General features: G+C 40.8%; 1 long non-coding RNA gene across 1 annotated transcript in view; it reads right to left on the reverse strand.

Annotated features, from left to right (window-relative positions):
• The window catches only part of LOC135422793 (uncharacterized), a 93,090-nt gene that overhangs the window by 41,192 nt on the left and 36,825 nt on the right, over window positions 1-15,073 (reverse strand). Inside the window, exon 11 of the long non-coding RNA XR_010434593.1 lies at window positions 11,567-11,697. This is a non-coding gene — a long non-coding RNA (uncharacterized LOC135422793). The remainder of the gene's footprint in view (window positions 1-11,566; window positions 11,698-15,073) is intronic.

The raw sequence follows: 15,073 nt of genomic DNA on the forward strand, positions 1-15,073 counted from the left end.
TTCAAGGAGCCAAACTGACATTTCATGTTTTTGACTCTGTCAAGACCAATGTTTTAAAACAGGAATTCTTTTTATGTCTGTTTCAATTTTCAATTAATCCCTTACCAAATCAGCCACACAGTCCAAATGAGGGCATTGGCAGAGTTCTAAAAGCATTGTCTTTGTGTATTTGATATATACAGGAGCCACTGGCTGCTCACACAGAATGTAAAAGCCCAGTCAGTTATTATGTGAGAATACTCAGTACTCCAACAGGAATTAGATATATAATTCCAGAGACTCTTCAGCACATCATTAAATTTAAACCATTATCTTGCTTAGAAAAACTCAGCCAAGTCCCACTGACTGATGCTGAAAAATGACCACTTCAAGGAAATGCTTGAATTATCTCCTATTGAAAGCACATCTCCCCTTCAGGAGGCAGAGAACAGCAGATCATCACAGGGTGCTGTAATCTGCATATAAGGTGGAATGAAATATCTTTGCAAAGATGGTCATTGCTATTATTACTTAGTGACATTTGCTCCCATGGTTTTTGAAGTCTAAATTACTGATATTAATTGATAGTAATGTGGTTTAAACATTAGATATAATTTGAATTTCACAGTACAAAAGCATTATTTAAAGTTTTTAATAAATGGCATGTTATTTGCTATAAATACTCTCCAACAAGCAACGAGCCTGTATTAACTTCAAATCTTTTTAGATTAATATCACTCCGATTTATTGCACAACACAATAGACAATAAATCCTCCCAGAGGAAACACTTTTATTTGCAGATTAATAGCCTACCTCATAAATCATGTAAACAACCCTTTTATTATTGTTTAACCTCTAGCATTCATTGGATTTGACATATGAATAAGTTTTAAGTAGTTTTTATAATTCTGTTGTTTGTTCAGAGTTTTCAAAATGATAGATAACAATTTCCTAACTAATTCAAATGTAGTACTTGGGTAACCCCCTCATGCACATTAACAGATACTCATGAATACCCAGTAAAATGCATCCTAAATACAGCTCAGCAGTAAAACCAGTCCAGGAAACAGAAAATCTCTACGAGGGTGAATTCTAATGTGCTGTGCTTTTAGTCACATGAGCCACCCAGCCTGTGACTAAGACAGATCTGCCCTCTGCCTCTCCAAGAATTGACAAATGGAGCATCCTTTTCTAATCAATTTATGGCACTGCCAACATCAATAGAGCTCCTGCTTTCATCTCTGGGTAAACAAGAGCTAAACTTGTCCACTTTTTTTCTGCATTGCTGTAAAAAGGACTTAAACAACACCACTGATATGAGCCCTGATCTTCAGAAATGGCTGAGTTCAAAAATCCCAGGAGTCAAACCCCCTGAGCACCCTTGGCCTGCTGCAGCCTGAACAGCCCTTGGAAGCTGTGCCTTGGTACCACACCTGGGGGCTCTGCTTTGCCCTTCCTACAGAATGGCCTGGCACAGAGAACTCTCTCCCTCCTCCATCCCTGCACATTCCACAGACACAGGCTCAGCTCTTCACTTACAAGGACACCACTCTGAGGTTCTTGTTGACTCCTTTCAGCTCCAAAGGAAGTCTCAAAGCTTCAGTTTGGAGGGTTTGGAGTTTGATGACATCAGTCTCCAGTCCAGGACAGTAACAACTCTCTAAACCAACAGGCCAGGGTGTTCTGGCCACAGCTGTAACTCTCAGTGACCCAACACAACAAAATGTGCATTCCCTTCCAACATCACCTGTTCTTGTGCCTTCTAGAACAGAGCAGCTGGTTTTCACTCTGTACAGTCATGGGCAAAATTAGCTCAGAGCCTACAAAGGGCAAACATGTGGTTGTACAACCAAACAGTGCCTTTTGCATTGCAAAGGATGTTCAGTGGCTTCATTATGATTCCCACTCTTTTTAATGGGTGTACAGGCCATGAACCTCTTCCTTCACAGCTAAGCTGATTGAGCACACATTCTGTAACTGCCATATTGAATTTAATCTTCTCTAATTTTATTCTCTTTCTTCCACTAAGACAAGCATTTGCAACATCTCTAGTTTAATTTAGAAAAAAAAATCATAGCCTCCTCTCCTTCACCTTAAAATTTCCTTTGTATGATCTTACGTATGATGCCATTTTCAAAACATGAGTTTATATTGTAAGAAAAGAGAAAGAATTTAAATCAAAAGACAGCAGCCCTGCATTTCAGGGGGCACAGTTCTCCTCCAGCACAAGGCCTGTTCCTTCCTATAACCTACAGGGGAAGCTCCTTTCCCCATATTCACATCAAGGCTTTCTCCACCTCTCTATTTAGCAGCAGGGATCAGGAAAGATAGATGGATGTTTGATCAAAATCTTAATTAGAACACAAAGCCAAACTGATTTGCAGTTCTCATCTTCTCTGCACTTCCTTCTCTGCAGATGATAATTGCTGAAGTGGCATTTCATAAGAGGATCCTGCCTGTGACATTCAGACATAGTGGCATTTGAAAGAGGACTAAAGACACACAAAGGCAACACAGAGAATCTCCCTGCAACAGCACAAGCTGCTCATTTCATTATTTACCCTTCAGCAGAAGCAGTGGAATAAAAATAACCCTAATCTGAGGGGAAAAAATTGTTTATGAAAATCTGATTGTCTCCTCTTGAACTCTCCCTTCCTGCCAAGCACTCAGTGCATCCCAACAATCCCATTAATCACGGGGTTTTTAATTCTGGGTGCCACACAACAGAGCTGCTGGGACAGAGCAGGGAGGGGAAAGTGGGACACACAGCCCAATAGGCCACAGCATCTTCAGGAACCCAAAGGTTGTGCCATTATACCCCAAGTCTGAAGAAAGGTGACTGGACAAGCTCACCAGGAATGTGGTGACCAGGGAAACAGCAGCACAGATGCCTGAACCCAAGACCCTTCACTTTCTAGAGCTCCTTAGGATCTTATTTTCCAGTCAATGCACACAGTATGATGAATTAGTGCTCCAGTATCCCAGGAAGCCCAGGGCTCTCACTTTAAAATACTGACTACAAAAAGTGGACATTGCAATGGTGTGGTGGCAGGAAGTGTAGCTCCACAAAACAGCTCCTCATTAAGCTCAGAAAGGTAAAAACCAACAAACAAAAAAGAAAGGCAGTTTTACTTAACATTTCTATCCCCACCTGAGTTCAGAAATATAGACAGACAGCAGTTCATTTGCATTTGTGCTTTATCCTAATCTTCCATAACAATAAGTGAATTTAATCATATCTGACCATAACAAAATGAGACCATTTGAGGCTGTGGGATTCAAAAAAACCAAAGCATCAAAAAAGCCTTCACGCTGCATCCTGCAAAGATCTGCAGGAGCTTTTAAATTCTGCTCAAGTGCACCATTCTCAGCAAGGCCAGGTTTCAGAATCCCGTGCTGTCATTTCAAAAAGGAATAAAATGTATTCTTAGTCCCCACTATGAATCATCAGATTGCATTAAAAAAAAAAAAAAGAGAGGGGAAAAAAAAAGGCAAAAAGAGCAGAGAGTTTAAAGCACAGAGAGAAAGGGGGGCATGGGGACAGGGAGAGGTTGCTTGAAACATCCAAAAGAATCTTTCATTCTTATTGTGAATTGATCCTGTGATTTTTGAATTGCATATGAACATTAAAGTATCTTCTTTACTCACTTCAATGTGCTTGGATCAGACCCTTAAAGCCTTGTCAGGGAATCAATGCTTTACAATGCAACCAGCAAAACTTTTGAGCAATATTACTATTCTGACTTTTGTTCCTCTTTCTTGGCTGAAACAAAAGCAGATCACTGTCTATATTGTTAAATCTTACAAATACAAACAGAAAGACATATATTTATGGTAGGGCTTTCTTTTTAAAGCAACCTTTGTTCTGAAGCCAAATTTCTGTGGCTTGGCACTCAGCACATTCTGCACAAAGTTAGATCCTCCCCCAGTGAAAAGGTTCCAGGCAACATTGATTGCCTGTCATTTTTAGCATCCTGCTTCTCAATACTGGAAATATGCACACAGTCTGCTGGGTAACTTGTCTCTGAAAATTAGGTGAAATTCAGGCTGAAAAAACTATTTTCTCTTTAACACGCAAATGATTAGGAAGAGGTACTTACAAATTAGAAAAACTGTTTTCTCCATTGTACGTTCCTAAAAGCAACTTAATTGTAAAGAAGCAAGAGGCTTACCACAGGCTTTTAGTGAAAATTTAAACCAAGCAGCTCATTTGAAACATTTATGTTTTATCATGATAAAAAGAAATGGAAAGTGTACACTTCCAACTCCCCACAGTTTCTATATTTCTAACTGTTGCATGCTCAGCTAACTTTGTTACAGCTCTCTAGATAAAACTGCAATGCTGTTCCTTGGCTCTTTTCTTCTGAATGATCAGAAGAGTCAAATTTTAATACTTTTTAAAAATTAACACCTCCTATGCCTTCATTCCTTGTGCCCAATTTTAGCAGCATCCTGTATGTTACTGTACATTAATACCAGGACACATTTCCTGGCTGCAGAGGTGGATCCTGCACCAGTTCAGAGCTGAACACAACATCCATGAGGGAAAAGGAAAAGGCAAAACATATGGAAAGGATTCTTGCAGAGTTCTGCAAACTTCTGCCAAAGCCTCAAAGATTTGATGAGAAGGAAGGATCTGTTTTGAACCAGGAGAGGATTGGAATATGGAAAATAATGAAATCTGAAGATGCAGGGAAAGAGTAGTGAGTGTTACAGATTTCTGAAAGCTAAATTTTTCATTTTTTTTAAAAGTCTGTTGAAATATTAAAAATTTACTAAAACATCTGAAGAATCTAAGAAGTACATCCCAAATGACTGTGGGAATAGTGAAGCTGGGAAAGATCCACAGACAAGTTCAGAGCTTCAGCCAAAGGAAGGAGGCAAACAAACACTGGGAGAGTTTGATGAAGAATGAAAATCACAGAAATTGGTGCAGGAAAGAAAACTACTTCAACAGGCTTTGACAGAAATATTCATTACATAAGTAGATATAGTCCCCTATTCTATGAGTCCAAAATACTCCTTTTTTTCATTCTTTACCCATATGCTCACAGACATGAGGGCACACAGCCGGTGAATGGTGTCCTGCAGAGGGTACCTGACATGGACAGGAGGACTGTATCTGCTATTTCTGAATGCAAAGCTAACATGGATTTAAGTGGATTTAAATCTAATACATATAAATTAAAAAAAAGAGAAAGTAGAGCATATCTATATAAAGTAATACTATTAGAACTGTAACTGTAACATTTTTTTTGTGATTAATAATGGTGTGAAGAGCGATAGAACTGGAAGTTAATAATAGTGGTATGTTTATCAATGAGTCTATTAGTAAATAATTGGTTTATTAGTAATATAATGACTAGATAGTAAACTTAAAAGCTTCTTCTATTAGTTACATCTCTGCATTCAAACAGGAGAGAGTCAGAACTGGGGGCAGCACCTTCTTCAGTTAATTACTCTTATCAATATTGTGCAGAAATAATGAAAATCAATGGAAGTGTCTCCATATAGAGCAGATTAGCAAAATCCAAATTTTATGGAAAACACCTAGTGGCCCAGTCTCAGTTCTATGTTATCTGAATTCAGGGGTCTCTGAACAAATGATTGAAGCCACGTGGCACAAGCAAAATGGGAAATGATGTAACTGTGTCTGTCCCTCACTGTGTCAGAATGTACAAAGGTGTTCAATGGGGTCTAAGGACACATGAGATTACAGAATCAAGAGTAATTTTTAAGTCAAGAAACAAATCAAATAGCCTGCAAATCCAGGTCAGCTGTAGGTGATGTGCAGGAACACTGAAGTATAACACAACATCTCTTTATCCACCAAAATGGCCCAAGGAAGAAAAGTAACATTAAACATCTTGGGTTCCAGCATTCCAAGAACTTGGGACCCCAGCCTAAGTTTTCATCCAGGTGGGATCTGAACCTGTTTTTAAAGATGATAACAAAAAATTGTCCTAATTTTAAAAACATCAGCTCCAGCAGCTCTGGGGAACTGAAAAACAACCCATTTGCACTGAGGAGACAAAATAGCAATGCATTTACAGCCTCCCAATCACTGGAATTGAAGGCATCTCCAGCTGCTCTGGACAATTTTAGCTCAATACTTGCCCAAATATATCAGGGTTATGCTTCTATCCCTTCAAGGAGATAATGTTCTGTAATATTACGGCAGTGGTGGCTGTTGTCTCCACTGTCAGGAGAGCTGATGAGACTGGCACTGCCCAGCCTGGGAGCTGCTGCCAGGGACAGTCTCCACATCCTGTGCTTTTGCCTCTTTTCTTGGGCCTGCCCCGATAAAATACTTCAGTTGAGGTTCTGTGTGTGTTTAAAGTGCTGGGTTTGACCTTGGCTTGGGAAAAATGCAGCAATTCATGAGTCAGTCGTGTTTGTTCTCACTGCTGGTTTCCAGAACTCTCTGATGGAGCTGTGCAGGCACCTGCAGACCTGAGCTGGCTCCTGTGGGTACCACAGCCTTACACAGAACTTTGGGGACTCCTGATCTCAGCGGCAATAACTCACATTTCCCCTTCTGTTAAGACAGAATTAACTTTGCAATGTGATCCTGCACTGAAAGGGAATGCACATTCCAGGGTGTGGGGAAAGGATTTTTATAAACTCAGGGCAAGAGGAGGAAAAGCTGACTCGGTCACCAAACCAGTTAACAGCTGTAGCAGGACACCTGAGACAGAGAATGTGGCCAAAGTGTCACATTTTTTCCTGGACTCAACTTGTCTGTGTTGCAATTTATTGAATTTGACTTTACAGACACTGTAGGACTTACAGTCACAAAGCAAATTTTTCAAAAGCTCCTTATTTTCTTGATAGCCTGAATAGCTGCACTTCCCTGCCCAGTTCAGAACAGCCCAATCAGGGAGGGCAGGTGCCAGGAAAAGCTGCCTGGTTATCCACACTGTCCCCCTTGGAGCTCCTCACCACCTCACCTGAAGCAGTTCTGGTACTTGATATTTGCCTCAGTTACTTTAGATATTTCAGAGCAATGCAGGCATATTATATCCCATTTTCAGTATAACTTAAGGCAAGCAGACATACTGAGATACAAGATTCATAGGCACTGGAGGCAGTTCTCCATAATTTTGAGGTTTTCTCCATTTAATTTTAAAAAAGAACAGATAAGAAGAATTATCAAAGCAGAAGGAAGCATGGGAATGAGTTTACACAAGTGTATTGTCTTAGTCCATAATTTCATATTATCCTGGAATACAAAATAAAGATTAGGTTTATTAAATTTGCAGACTAGTAGAGATTGTGAGAACTTAGGAAGATGTGCTCAGAACTCATACTGATCTTGACAAATGGGACATTTGGTCCGAAAAAAAAAAGATGCTATTCAAAAGTACAAGATAGATTTGCTCTACCTAGGAAGAATTTTAAGGTACACTAAAGCCAGTGTGGGCAACAATTCAGCAAAAGGTGTTCTAAGGACTATTATGGAGCCTTGGTTGAGCACATGTCATGATAATGAGTAAAATCAGCCACTGTATTATGATATAGAAACTGTTCTGTAAGAGGTTTTCTGCTCTTGTAGTGGTACTGAAAACCCCCCAGCTGATGCTTTAGATCTGACTGCAGGCACTGAGTGTCAGCTGGAACACCCAGAAGAGAAGAGGGAGAATGATACCAGATCTAGAAATGGGTCCTAAATGTGCTGAATTTCTTGCCCAGGGACTTGAACAGATACTGGGAAAATACTGTGAGAGGCTTCATAACAGAGTGCTGGGGAGGGCTAAGGAGCACCTCTGGTAGGTCTTGGTAGAAACAGAACAAGAAATAATTGCAATAAATTCCGGGCAGACTCAGGTAAGACATTGGGAAAACCAGTCCCAGCAGTCAGGACAATGTCTGTGGGAATGGCTGAACCTCCACCCTTCCTGGGGACTGCAGGGGCTCACCCAGCACTGCTGGCACTGCCCAGGGACAGGGAAACACAGGAGACCAGGGACCTCTGGGGCTTGGCCTCTGGACAGAAACCGAGTTCTGACTGAAGACATGTGGGATTAAACCTCGTGCTCTTTAATGGTGGGGCTGCTGAGGGAGAAGGGAAGAAAAGCCCTGAGGAATAATTAGTGCCTGAGCTCCTCTCCTGCCCCAACACACCCAGAGTGTGCACACACCTGTACACAGACACCAGGGTGTGCACACTCCTGTACACAGACACCATCCTCAGGCCTGGGAACTGAGCTCAGGTGAGACACAGGCACCAGGGTCACCTCTAAGTTAGTTCTTTTAACTTAAATTTCAGAAACCTGGCTCGAATGATTCATGAATGTCTTGTGATTCTGAACATTTTCATATCATTGCCATGGCAACCTGATGTGATAGAGGCAGGGGATAGAAAAGTCACAGAGATCTGACTAAAAAGATGTTGAGGCGGTTTTTAAGAGAAGTAAAAAAGGTGAAAACACAATCTAAAATACATTAAATGCAAAACATCCCCCTGCAATGTCATATACACTCTGAAATGCAACTGAGCCTGTGAAAGCACAAAGGGCAGATTGCTCTGCTACTGAATAGATGGAGATTTGAGTTCTCAGCATTAACACTGACGCCAGCCCAGCAATAACTGGTTGAAGTCAACAAAGAAAAGCATCTTTGCAAAGCAGGATGGCTGCTGGCTTCTGATCACCTTTACCATAGAAGTCTTCACCCATCCTTCACCCCGAGTTATAACCATTATTCTTACTACTCAGCCCATCTTAGGATGTCTTGCTTGCTTTTAAGGATTAATATTTGATTTAACCTCTCAAATTCCTCAAGATGACTCTTTCTTTAAGCTTCAGTATTTATAAAAAAATTGCTTTAGCTTTTTTTTCTTCTTATTCCCCTTTCTTTTGCAGCATTACTCATTTTGGAAGCAGATGCTGCAGTAAGACATGTGAGATTGAGCACACTTCAGAATATTAATGGTGGAACATTTCCTTTTAATGTCTTAATCACTGTCTTCTGAGGCTCTGGCTGCTTCATTTTGGATTTAAGAACTGAATTCCAGTTAGCCAGTTTGTGCAAGAGGTACCAAAAGTACTACTGAGTTTCAATTTCTCTAATCCATCATTTTATTTTAATTTGAAATACAAAAAATAGGCAGAGTTTATTTCCAAATGTACCTTTTGACCTTGGCCTGATCAGACCAATTATTTCATAGCTACTGTGCCCTTCCATTCTCACTGAACTCTGAGGTGGTTTTGGCACTTAAATTCAGTTTTGTGTCTGGGCACTCAACTTTGAATTGTAAAACAACTTTGAGTTGGGTCAGAAGGTGAAGTCAGTCCAGGCAGGGAGGGAGGACCTTCCACTGCCCTGGACTTCATGTCCCATTTGTCTGTGAGAGGAGTGGTGGTTAAAGAGGGCAAGGAAAGGAACAGGACTGGTGTTGTTTGGCCTCCCAGATCTTCAGTTCTGCCCCCAGGGCCAGAAGGACAGAAGCTGGTCCTGCTCCTGCACTGCTGCCACGGCAGGAGGTGGAGCTGAGTTCCCTTTCAATGCTCAGGCCCTCAGAAAGCAGCAGTGCCCAAAGGTGCTGAATGGTGGGATTACACGGGGCTGACAAGCCTCTTATCCACCAGCCACTTATCCTGGGCAGGATGGAATTCCCTCAGGAGATAGCTCCCCCCTCACCCCTTTTCCAGATGGCTCCATCCCCTCTCTGATGTGCCTTGGGGCTGCAATGAATTAAACACCAACGTGTTATGCATGAATTTGCTCAAGGAATTCCTTGTCTGTTCATCAGTGATGGTTAATTGACCAAGAAATTTCATCTCTATATCAAAAAAGCTCAAATTAAAAATATTTTTTCTGGAAAAGTTTTCAATTATAAAATACCAATTCCAGGATGACTTTTTATTTTGACTTATAAGGTTAGTTCACTTGTGCTGTGGAACAATCCCAACTGCTTTAAAAATAAAATCTGAGTTTGCAAAAATTCTTCAATAATGTCATGAAAAGAACTCAGGCTGTACAGACTGTTTTCTAAGAGATGTTTTTGGTAACAATCTATTTTTAATGGGCACAATATTATCATATTATTACATAAACTGACGTGAATCTTTTGCTTTGGCAGGAGAAGGATGTGATGAATCCCACTGAGCTTCCGGAAGCTTTCAGGATCACTCAGAGGAAGCAAGAAGCTCCTTGAAGATCTGCCTACTGCTTTTGTGCTTTTGGAGGGCATTATATTATTTAACATATTTCCTTTACTGGCTTCAGAGCAGAGATACATCCATACTGCTGAATTTCCTGCTCCCACCTTTCCTGACACACAAGACACAAAAACACTCTTTCTGGCCTTCTGTGTCCCAAACCCAACCTGATTAACTGGAATTCCCATTTTAGGAGCCCTTCAGGATTATCCTGAAGAAATGGACAGGAATGCTCCGTTCACCAGCTCTACTACAGGAGCAAACAAATCCCCAGATGCCTACACAAATCTCTCCTGCAGCTAAGAAAAGCACCAACAAATCCAGAACACTTCCTACATAACATAGCCTTGGAATTATTACAAAGATTTCAATTCTGCCTTAATTTAACAACAGTTTATCTCGTTAACCATAACCCCATGTCTAGAGCATTCTCTTTTCTGATATGTCAGAGCAGGCATCTTTTCTGTGGCTCCACATGGGATCAGGGAGGACAGGAGCTCTCAGTGGAAGTGCACAAAGCCAAGAGCAGCCAAGTGTGCCCAGCCAGGAGCAGCATTTTCACCCTGACCTGCCCCTGGTCAGGAAACATTTCCAGAAGTTACCACAGTACTGCAACCAGTACATTTCACAGACCAATTCCTACTCCATGGCAGAAGAAAAGAAGGGGAGGTTTTCTATACACAACATATAAAAACCTAAGTGTTTAAGAACATTGTAAAATGATACTAAATTTAGAACATTCTGTGCCATCCACACAGAGAGTTATGAGAGAAGGTTAAATGTAATCCATGAGCACCAAGAATCAAAGTAATAAACAGGTAGATGTTGGAACTCTTGACTGGAGCACACAAACAAGAACACCTTGGAGTCTGACTGGTCTTTCCCTGCCTGAAGTAGCTGTAATGCCCTTGAAAAAGGTCCCCAGAAATGAGAGGACAAGCTGCAAGAACCCTGAGGAATATCACACTGAAAACCTGTGATCACTAGATTGCAGGGGAATTAAACAGTTCAAGATAGGATGAGGAATAAATCCCTGTTGGAATGTTTAGATGGCCACTGTGCAGATCTGTGCCACGGATCACAACATGAAAGGAAACTAGAAATCAATCTCTAAAGCAGCACATCTATTAGAAATTCCCACCACAGCCCATGTCATCCATTAAGTCTTTTAGTCTTTAAAAATTAACCTTAATTTTTGCCCCAGTATAGCAACTTTTCAGGGCTTTTGTGACTATTTGTATCATGACATGACCTGTCTTCTCTTCCAGTTCAACACTGCATTGAAAAAACAAGCAAGGTATTTTCCATTGGAGCTAGGGATTATCTTTAATTTTACTGCATGAATCTTTCATTATTTGCTTTTATTTTACCAGATTTAATTGTTTTCATTTTGCCAGAGTACTTTTTTTTGGCCAGTTCTTACCTTTCTCCATAAGCTCTCTGACTCCTGATTCAGATTTGTTTGCTGATCAATCCATCTCTCCACTTCCTACAGGCTCTCTGTAACATTCTTGGCTTGAACAGTCATTCACCCAGTAGGTTTAAAAGCATTTCCTGCAAGGAATTCAAAAGTTTATAAAGACAACTCTGGGAAGGTCTGCATTTTTGATTAACCACAGCAACCTCAAAACCATCAAGCCTCATTGACACCCAAGAATTCAGCATAGCTGAATTCTCTGACAAGCTCCCTTAATTTCTCAAAGCTTGCCCTTTTGAAATAATTAAAAAAAGGTAATTAGTAACCCATTTGGTTTCTTTTTCTATTAATTTTAAACTGAATTAAATCAGGGTGACTCAATCCAGAGTTATTTCCCAGGCTCAGCTCTCCTCAGTAAGTCATCTCCTGCCATCCAGGCTGCACATTCTCCAGCCTGCTCTTGGTTCAGTGGTCAGTGACAAGTTTGTCACCTGTCAGAAATCCCTGGGCCTCCCCAAGGCTGGCAGCATCCTGTCTCCAAGCTGTAGGGAGGCAAATGGAGTTTTTCTTAGTGAAACAGCTGCACGAGCGAAATGGTCATAATTATTCATCACAAATCACACCAAGCAAAATGTACCTGCAGCATTTCTTTTATTCTTATTGATGCTCTGGCTCATTTATAGTTAAACAGATAAAACACTCTGATGTTGTGGTCTGATCATTTCAGACAGGAAATGAACAAAATTACTCTCCTGGTGGATCAGACACATTTTCCCTTTCACATTCAGAGAAAACATTCAGACAGACTCACTCACGACAGCAAATTGTATTTGATTCCTCTGCACCAAAATGGTCTCTTGATACTCAGAAAACCTTCCAAAGCTTTGGTAGCAGTGAAGTGCCATCACTGACAGCCAATCCCAGCACTGCTGAGAACGGACACAAAACTGGGCTGGAAACCCTGATGTGTCCCTAAAGAACTTCTTAAGATAACACTTCTCCATGTGATTGAATTGCTAATGCAAGGCTTTCATATGATTAATTTAATGAATATTAAAACTGTGCTTTATTTTCATCTAGTTCTCATTACTTTCATAATGAGAAATTTGCATGTATATGCATTTGTGTGTAGGATAATATGCTGGTATCGTGACTCAGGACAGATACAAAGGCAGAATGTGTATTCAGACTGCACTTGCCCAGGATCAGGTCAAATATGATGGTCTGGATGTATAAGCAGGTCCAACAAGCAGTGAAAAACAACCCCAGAATTGCTTAAGAAAAAATGAACTAAAGAAAATGTTCAAACCCACCAGAATCGGTGAAAATGTAAAAAAAAAAAAAGACCTGTGGCTACAGAAACAGTTATCTGTTCATATGGCCAGGAGGAGAGTTGATTAAGACAGAAAACTATTTAGCATCTATTATTTTGAATGAGATTTAAAGTTACTTATTAACCACCACTTCACTCCCTGCAAATCAACACAAACCAGCCTGTTGTGCAGCTTGTCGCCTCTGCCTTGTTTTGGAGTTAAGCTGCCTTTTTATACATATTGTTTTTATTGGATTGTCAGTATTATTCAGCTTTGCATACCTAAGCAGGTTCTTTTAAACCTATTTGCATTTAATTGTAAGAACACAAGTAAGTAAAGCTTAACTTTTTTCTTAATTAAACTCCAAACAACAAATCATCATTAGCACGACGCCCTGCAGGGACAGAGATTAGAGATACACAGCCAACCCTGAAAATCTGGGTTTGTGCCTGCAATGCAATATTTACAAAACTATCAGGACAGTTTGTTTGTTAAAGAGGCAGGAATATGTTAACAAATTATGTCAGAGTAAATGCTTTATGCAGTTCCATGTTCTCTTCCCCAGGGAAAAAACTGCCTGTCAGGAAGCAGCAGAAAGAACCAGCAGTTCCATTGCCAACATTCCTAATGAGAGCTGACCTTGAGCTCATCCTTCCCTGACTCACAGCTCAGCACAGTCTGCTCCGTGCTGGGGATCCTCCTCAGCCTGCCCCATCCATGCCCAGTGTGCCCACATTCCAGGAACACACAGAACACACTTTGCCAGCTCCAGGCACATTGTCCTGTCTTGCTGATGGGCAGGTTTGGCCATCTGTGACTACAAACAAATTCAGGGCAGGAACAAAAGGCTTTCAGATTTATTTTTGCACTGTCTTTGCTTGGAATGGTTCAAAGGGATGTATTCTACTTTTCAGTATCAGAGAGGAAAATGTGACCCACGGTCTGAGCGTTTCAGACCATGTTTCAATGTAATGAAGAGAGAAGAACAGAATTTCATGGCTCCTGGTGGTGAGGACACTGCCAGGCTGGGCCACAGCATCAGGGACTTCACCAGACCTCATCTCCTCGGCCATGGGCTTGAGAGTGCCCAGCATGAAGTGCCCTGCTCCATGATTAGTTTCTGGGAACTAAAATAAAATAAATACTAATGCATTGGCATAGCAGTAGCACCAATGTTCACACTGAATAACCATGAGTCACACCCTAAGGATTTCTGAGTATTTATTAAAGACTGCAGTTCCTTTGTTTGTAATTGTCTTTTAAACCTGAGTCACAGACCTATGGGTCACATTTTCTAAGGTTTATTAGCAACTGGCATGTCTATAACCTTAATTATTTTTCATTTGTATTTATTTTTTGGAAAGCTGATATTTTTAAACAGCTAACAGTACCCATACTTGAGTTTTAAGGCAAAAAAGACATGTTATGAGTCATAACTCAGAATTCACAGAATCATTATCAATCACATTCTCTAAAGGACTTGGCCTGCAAATAAAATCTCTGCCTGCTTTTGTGAGAGGGAGGAAGGGAAGGGGAGAGACACAGACAGATGGACAGAGATAGACCCTGTCTTGAGCCCACTGCAGAAAGTCAGGGAGCTCAGAAAAGCATCTCAGGATTTCCCTGAGTGTTACAGTTGTGAACTGTCAGCTAATCGAGTCTGCTCCCCAAATTAGCCCCAACGTTGAACTGAGATTAACAGTTCATGAAACAGCAATCTCTGCTGGTGACAATCACACATTCACTTTAAAGCAGACTTTTACTTTTCTGATACTCTAGAAATGCTTCTGGGTATGTAATTAAATGCTAATTAAAGAATATGAAGACCATGCCTGTCCTAGTGGATCAGCTTTTCCTTTGAGAGATTTTTGCCATTATTGTTAAGTTGATTGAGCTGAGCTATCAAGGTTTTCTCTTACTTTTTTTCCCCCTGAATCCCACCTCCTGCATTCTGGAGCTGAGAAGTTTCATCTCTTTAGTGCTGCATTATTCAGTGCTGGTAGCTGTAATCTTAGTTTTCACTATGACCTCCTTTGCTTTATTGCTGCAGCTGACTCGTACAATTCATCATATTCTGTGTTTGCTGTTTCCTCCACTCTAATATTTTCATTTTGCTGCCTTCAGCTCCCTTCCAGCTGCCCTGCACAGTGACCTGCAGGTACCCACTGCAGTTGTGCTCCAGTGTTTGATTGCCTGCAGC

This window comes from Pseudopipra pipra, chromosome 15, assembly GCF_036250125.1.
Source record: "Pseudopipra pipra isolate bDixPip1 chromosome 15, bDixPip1.hap1, whole genome shotgun sequence".
NCBI classification, from domain to species: Eukaryota; Metazoa; Chordata; class Aves; order Passeriformes; family Pipridae; genus Pseudopipra; species Pseudopipra pipra.